General features: G+C 35.4%; 1 non-coding gene across 1 annotated transcript; it reads left to right on the top strand.

Moving 5' to 3' along the window:
• The first annotated feature begins 2963 nt into the window (after positions 1–2963).
• On the top strand, positions 2964–3035 carry TRNAA-AGC (transfer RNA alanine (anticodon AGC)). Its single transcript has one exon. It is a non-coding gene; the product is annotated as a tRNA-Ala (tRNA).
• Positions 3036–7476: the final 4441 nt, after the last annotated feature.

The following is a 7476-nucleotide window of genomic DNA, read 5'->3' as shown; positions in this document are numbered from 1 at the left end:
AGATTATAGGGTGGTATTTGGAAAACACACATGTTTATCATTTTTATTCATTTTCAACTTCTGGTTGCCTATTCAGTCTTTATTCATTAATAATTTTTTGGTGTCCTATCCAAACAGCATGTATTGTTTCCATGTCTGAAAATAAGAAAAATAAGGAAAATCTAATATTTTCAAAACTCAGAACCTACAAATAAGAGCTAGGAACAAGAGATATATGAACTCCATTAATTACAGTTTTAATGCCTAATAACTATTAAGAATACAATATTCAAACTTAAATTTTACATATTCCCCATTTATTCTCTCTCTCCTAGATAATCTCATAGGATTTTGACATCAATGAAGAGGATACAGCATTAATCAAAATCATAAACACATTAATTTATTCTAATTTTTTACATAATTATAAATAGAACTTCTGAAATAAGGGTTACTAACCCTGGTTCACTAAAACCTCAGCAATAAACAATATTATAATGAACTATCAAGTAGGTGAAAGGAAGTGCAAAAAGATGTAAACAAGAGGAAAAGCTTTATATTAGTTTATACACCACCGTTAGGGTGGAGTGATAGCACAGCGGTAGGGCATTTGCCTTGTATGCAGCCGGCTGGCCTAGTAGGGTTTGATTCTTCCACCCCTCTCAGAGAGCCCAGAAAGCTACCGAGAGTATTTCGCCGGCACAAGTATCTCGCCTGCACAGCAAAGCCTGGCAAGCTACCCGTGACATATTCTATATGCGAAACATAGTAACAAGTCTCACAATGGAGATGTTACTGGGCCCACTCGAGCAAATCGATGAACAATGGGAGGACAGTGCTACAGTACTATACCACCATTACTCATAGTTCAGTCCTGATACAGAGATAATGGGAAATTTAAGTAACTGTCAGCATTTAATTTTTAAACTTAAGAATGAGGAAAGTTTTTTTTTAAGTGTCCAAATATAGTATGCAAGTTATTTATGATGTCAAGCTATGCTTTGTTTTAAAAAATGAGGATTCAAAGAGGGACGTTCATATGAAATATGTTTTAGATATCAGAAACATGAAAGAATGAGGGAAGGACAGAGTGATATATTTGTATTTTAGGCCCAAACTTAACAACTAATTTATATTAGTTAACATTACCCATTGTAAACATTTTAGATGAAAATGTTTGAATTTCACAACATATTAGGATAGGCCTAAAAGGTGTTCTTTCACTTATACAGCCTAAGTAAGTGAAAGTGATAAAGAGATGCATCTTCTAAAACTCTACTTGCATAAGAAGCATTATCTTTACATGTGCTAGCAAGACGTTTGTCAATCCAGATCATAGATTTACTCTATAGAAATACTGAAGTATTGCACATGAGACGTTTTTCCAGATTTATTATTCTGTAACTGTCACTGTCCTCCCATTGTTCATCTATTTGCTCAAGCAGGCCAAGTAACATTGTGAGACTTGTCACTGTTTTTTGGTATATCAAATAGGTCACAGGGAGCTTGCCAGGCTTTGCTGTGTGGGCAAGATACTCTCGGTAGATTGCTGGGCTCTTTGAGAGGGGCAGAGACTTTGAACACAAGTCGGCTGGGTCGGCCGAATTCAAGGCAAATGCCCTACCCACTGTGCTATCACTTCAGCCTATTTATTATTCTAATGGAAAGAATATTATCCAAAACACATCAGATTCAGTTATTAAATGTCTTCCTGACATCCATCAGTTTGACTGTCAATCAGTTTCAAAAAGTGAATCTCTATGACATTTGTCTAGTGTTCACTGACAATCCTTGCCTTCTATCTTGGTTTAATATAATAAACTTTCAGAAACTTGTATTTATAGTCTCTGTTTGCTTTACAAATCTAGTATATTACTGACATTTAGATGTCAAACCTTTGTTTTTCAATCAACATCTTTTCTATCTCTGAAAATGATTGAACATATTACATTGGAATACCAATCATTCCACTCTGTTTGTAAACTATAAAATATATAAATATGTGTTAGAAAGAAGTAGAGATCTAAATAATGACATACCTGGAATCAAGACAATCGAGTAATATTGTTGCAAGTAGTGTTGACAACATATAAAACTACAGCCCAAATGTAGTATTAAATAAGTTGGATAGATTCCAACAAAATATTACAATATTAATATAATTAATATAATGTAATATAATTACTTAATATAACATTTCTCAGTGATGAACTCAGAGTGAGTTTTATCATTTTATCAGAGTAATTTCAATGTCACACCTATGCTACTTTAATAAAATAATTTACATATATTTTCTCTATGTTAACAAAGACTCTTAATAACTGGGAAAGGAGTTAGATTACATGAGTAAGCTCAGAGCACCTCCAGGTATGGTCTTAAAACTAAAGAAAAAAATAAAGAAGGAAATAGTGCAATGCTTACATTGGAACTATTTCTATATAAGGCCTCAAAGGGAAAAATGTAGATTAATCTGAGCTGGAAAGCTGTCTGGTCAAGGTTGCAAACCTCGACCAAGGCCTGATGTACAAGGAGAGTCTCCTTCTAGGACATTTCATAGGGCTTACCATACATAGGTCAAGTCAACATAAAGTCAGAGAGTATAGAAGCCTATTGATGTCATTCAAAATGGTCAGACTCAGCACAGAACAAGAGGGGAAATCTAGAGAATAAATAAATTTGAACTAGTAAAAACTGATAAAAAGAACAGATGAGTGAGATTAAACAAAATTTTCAAGTAACAATGCAAATATAATGCCAAATAGGAAAATTTTTAATTTTAAAGGCCCTCCCGTTGATCGTCGATTTGCTCGAGCGGGCCCAGTAACGTCTCCATTGGAGACTTTGTTGTTACTGTGTCTGGCATATCGAATACTCTCGGTAGCTTGCCAGGCTCTCCGAGAGGGGTGGAGGAATCGAACTCGGGTCGGCCATGTTGGCTGCGTGCAAGGCAGACGCCCTACCCGCTGTGCTATCGCTCCAGCCGCGGGGGTGTAGCTCAGTGGTAGAGTGTGTGCTTAGCATGCACGAGGCCCCGGGTTCAATCCCCGGCACCTCCATCTCCTGGATTCTGCCAAATAGGAAGAAAGAAAGAAATAGAAAGGAAAGAACAACGGGGAGAGAAAATGAAATAAAAACATAAGTAAAAAATGAATAAAGTATATAAGTAAAGAAGAAAGCTTAATACTTAATTGAAAAATTATTAAAGTAAGAAAAATTTTGTAAAGTGCTTTCCTCTGAAAGAAATAAAGCAAAGATTAAATGTGTAAGTTTAATATAACTAAATAGATAAAAAAAAGATTAGAAGAGAGGAAGTCATACTCAAGTCATAAACTTGAGAATGTTACAGGGAAAATATACACAAGAAAATGTTAAATAAAATTTAGAGAACAAGGAGAAAGAAGAAAAATGAAAACATTTCTAAAGTTTATAAAAATGGAGAAAACAAAACAATGGTACAACACATAAATGTTTAGTGTACCTAAAATAAATTAAAAGAAAATTATTTTACTAATAACATAGGTATTATGAAAAGCAGAACTGAAAGTTGTCTAAAAGATATTCTCACACAAAAAGGGCAAAGGTACTCTACATGAAATTTTTTTTTCTTAAAGAAATTACCTGCTAAAAGAATCCAATTAACCAACATATGAGCATACAAAATGCAACAATACAAGATTAAGTGACTGAATCACTATCAGTGTTGATCATGTATTTTATTAAATATGGATTTCTGAGAAAAGGATATGAGAAATTCCATTGCAGAAGAAAAACATGACACTTCAATAAAAGCTAAATATAGTTACAGATCAGAGCAAAAATCCAGAAGCCAATCTGAATCACTATTATTCAGGGATACTGAATTATTTTTGAATTAATAAATTTAAAAATAAGTGTTAATATAGAGTATTATTGAAATTATAAAATATTTTAAAGTAAATAATAAGGATAATACACAATAAAGACATTTGAAATTCCACACCATGTGTTTTGGAAGGGGACAAATTAAGAAAAGCATATACAATAAAGTGAGAAAAAAAGAAAATAGTGGAGTAGGAAAATAAAACTTATGCAAATATACAAAAATGGCTCAAATAAAATCAACAATAAAACTTACTCTATCCATCATATAACCATCTTATTATGTGGAGTGAAAAAAATAGTGTTTAAATGGCCTTAAGAGATAGTACAGAGATAAAGTGTCTTGCCTTGTATCCAGCTGACTCTGATTCCATTGCTGGGCCTGAGAGAAAGAAAACACAAAGCAAATAAGATACAGATACTTTTTAAGAAAAGCATTTGTGCCAAAATACAAAATGCAAAGCCACAGTTTTTTATTTGTATTTGTATTTTTTATTTGAGACAAAATACAAGGCCACAGTTCCCAAATCAGTATTGAATAAGTGAAATTCATGACAAATGGTATTCACTAAGATAAACAGAACCATACATAAATGACAAAAATCCACAGTTAGGATATATTCTGAATGGCATTGTTTTTCAAATTCAGCAAACAGTAGTAAATGAATGTACAAATAAAAATCTTGAAAAATTCTGAAAGAAATGAGCAGTTATAAACAATGTTAAGGGAGACTCAATCCTACTCCTCTTGCTAGTTCATAGCAAAGCAATAAAGTATAGAAAACAAGTCATCATAGGTAATTTTTTAATAAAGAAAAGAATTAAGTTTATTAACAACATAAGCCATTTCAAACCTTGAAAATGCAGAGTAATTATTCTTTTCAATTATTCTTAAACTTTAATATACTTTCACTTGATCACTTGATATCCCATTACTCATCGATTTGCTCAAGCGGGCGCCAGTAACATCTCCATTCATCCCTGTTGCATGCTTGCATAGCCCAATGTCATCTGCTTGTTTGAAGAACACGAAGAGCCTCAAATCGATTGTTCAGGATCTTGATGAAAAAGTCTGACCATCTCATAGGTGGGCGGCCACACGATCTTTTGATGTCCTCTGGAATCCAGTTGGTAATGACCCCAGTCCAGAGGTTGACTCTAAATCTCATTACATGTCCAGCCCATCTGATTTTCGATATCTTGGCAAATGAGACAGCGTCCCTGATTCTTGAGCATTGACGGAGGTCGGAACTCTGGATTCTTTCTCTCATTTGAGTGAAGTGTGATACTCCAAGCACACCTCTTTCGATTCCTCTTTGAGAGACCCAAATAGTGTTCTCATCCTGATTTTGTAGGGCCCAGGTCTCTGAGGCATATGTTAATGCAGGAAGAATAGTGGAATAGAAGAGATGTGCCCGGAGCTGGAAGTACTCTGTTCTCTTAGTTATTTCTTTGATGCTCTTGAAGGCATTCCAAGCCAGTCTCTTCCTCCTGCACAACTCAGGTGCCAGGTCATTCATCATGTTGACTTCTCTACCTAAGTACACATAACCATTGCATTTGGAGATGGTCATTCCATTGAGAGTGAATGGAACGTCAGGAACAAGACTGTTTCTCATGGACATTGTTTTTGTGAGATTCAGCTGTAATCTGACCTTTCCACACTCATGGTCGAAGTCAGTCAGCATTTGTGCGCTTGGCTGATATTTGGTGTTATTAGAACGATGTCATCAGCAAAGTGGAGGTGATGTAGTTGCCAACCATCTATCTTCACTCCCATTCCTTCCCATTCCAGTCATTACATGCAGGAATGAATCACACAGAACTCACATTACATGGAACTTTGTGACCTTAGACACTGGGCTCAACAGGACCGGGAGCACAGATCCTCTGCTTGCTTTCCCCAGTCTCAGGCGACTTAGGGATCACACCCACAAGCCACTCCCTGTCAGGGCCAGATAATCTCATCATCGGCCATCCTCCAGAATTCATGGCTGCTCCTCGTGAAAGGGAGCATAAAATGAGACCCCCATAACCATGCCTCCAGACTCTGCGCCAGGCTGTTTTCACTCGGAATGCCCCAGAGTGGGGTGGTGAGAGCCCTCCCTGCTCCAAGTGACCCAGCCCTACAGCCAACCTCCACTACCCAACCTCTGCCATGCTCCAGGTTGCTTTCCAGACCGCAAGGCTGCATCATAAGACACTTCCTACCCATTTTCCATAATTACCACACCTTATTTGATGGGGTTCAGACATTAGGCAACAAATCATAGAAATATATATATATATATGTATATATATATATATATATATATATTAGAGAGAGTCCAGCAAGTTACCGATAGTATCCCTCCCGCATGGGCAGAACCTGGCAAGTTCCCCGTGGTGTATTCAATAATATAATAAACGATAATAATAATGATAACAGGTCTCATTCCCCTGACCCTAAAAGAGCCTCCAATCACTGGGAAAGACGAGTAGGAAAAGGTTGCTAAAATCTTAGGGCTGGGAGGAATAAAGACGTTACTGGCACCCGCTTGAGTAAATCCATGACTAACGAGATGGCAGTGATACAGTGATACCAATAATTGATCAATTTTGAGTAATTTTTGTGTATGGTGTTGTAACTTTGTTATATACATATGTATCTACCTATGTGGATATATTTGGGAAAGCTCTATTTTAGTTCATCTGTGTGTCTGAGTACCCTTTATTTGCTTTAATAGCTACTATATTTTAATTACCATTTCTTGGTAGCATATTTTAAAATAAAAATTTTTTCAGCTTTTTTTCCTTCTTTCTCTCACAGTTTCTATATCCCTGTGGGTCTTTCATAGTACCATAGAAATTTTTAGTTGTTTATATAGATCACACAGATCCAAATATAAGCTTTTAGACCAATAAGAAGGAAACTATAAAAGTCATCTTCTGCCTATATTTTTTATATATTCCCACTGATCATTGCATGGTTTTTCTCATGGTCAGATGACAATTGAACAGATTCAATAGTTCTTAAAACATATTTCTTTTATGCGCAATTGTGTGCATTGTGATGCAATTTTTTATATTCAGTCAGAAGGTTACAACTCAAACTTTGTCCTCACCTCCTGCTTACATTAAATCTCCAATTATTCCAGAATTAGATTCATTGGTCTTTTCTGAGCATTTTTGTGATATTAGTCAGATGAGCAGTTCTAGGTGTATGTTTTTCAAGAGTTGCAGAAATATAGAAAAGCATTTCAAAATATTTTATGCATATTCATTCCGCTCCTTTTTTTTACAACTTTTGGTTTGTGGTTTGTTTTTCCCAATCATTACAAACTAGGCAAAGAACTGTGATGTTAAACAATTGCCTGTAATAGTTTCAACAAATGTCCAGAGAGAGGAGGTAGTTTACATTAGACTAACTCCTATTCAAGTCAATAAGACTGCCTAGCAAATAGCGTGTGCTACTGAACCACAGATAAAAGTTCTAATACTGTTTCTCTTTTAACAAAGTGATTTTAAAGAAACTCCAAAAGCATTTGCTAGTGACTGCCAGAATTCTGATTTATAGGATAGTTGCAGGATATTTATTTCTCATTGCTTTGGGAAAGATAATTTTTAGGGGTACTTTCTCTGTCAATTTTGCTTATGCAA

Source organism: Sorex fumeus, unplaced genomic scaffold, assembly GCF_029834395.1.
Source record: "Sorex fumeus unplaced genomic scaffold, SorFum_2.1 ptg000044l, whole genome shotgun sequence".
In the NCBI taxonomy this organism is placed as follows: Eukaryota; Metazoa; Chordata; class Mammalia; order Eulipotyphla; family Soricidae; genus Sorex; species Sorex fumeus.
Note: the sequence above shows the minus strand (reverse complement) of the source record. Positions and strands in the feature narration are given on the sequence as shown.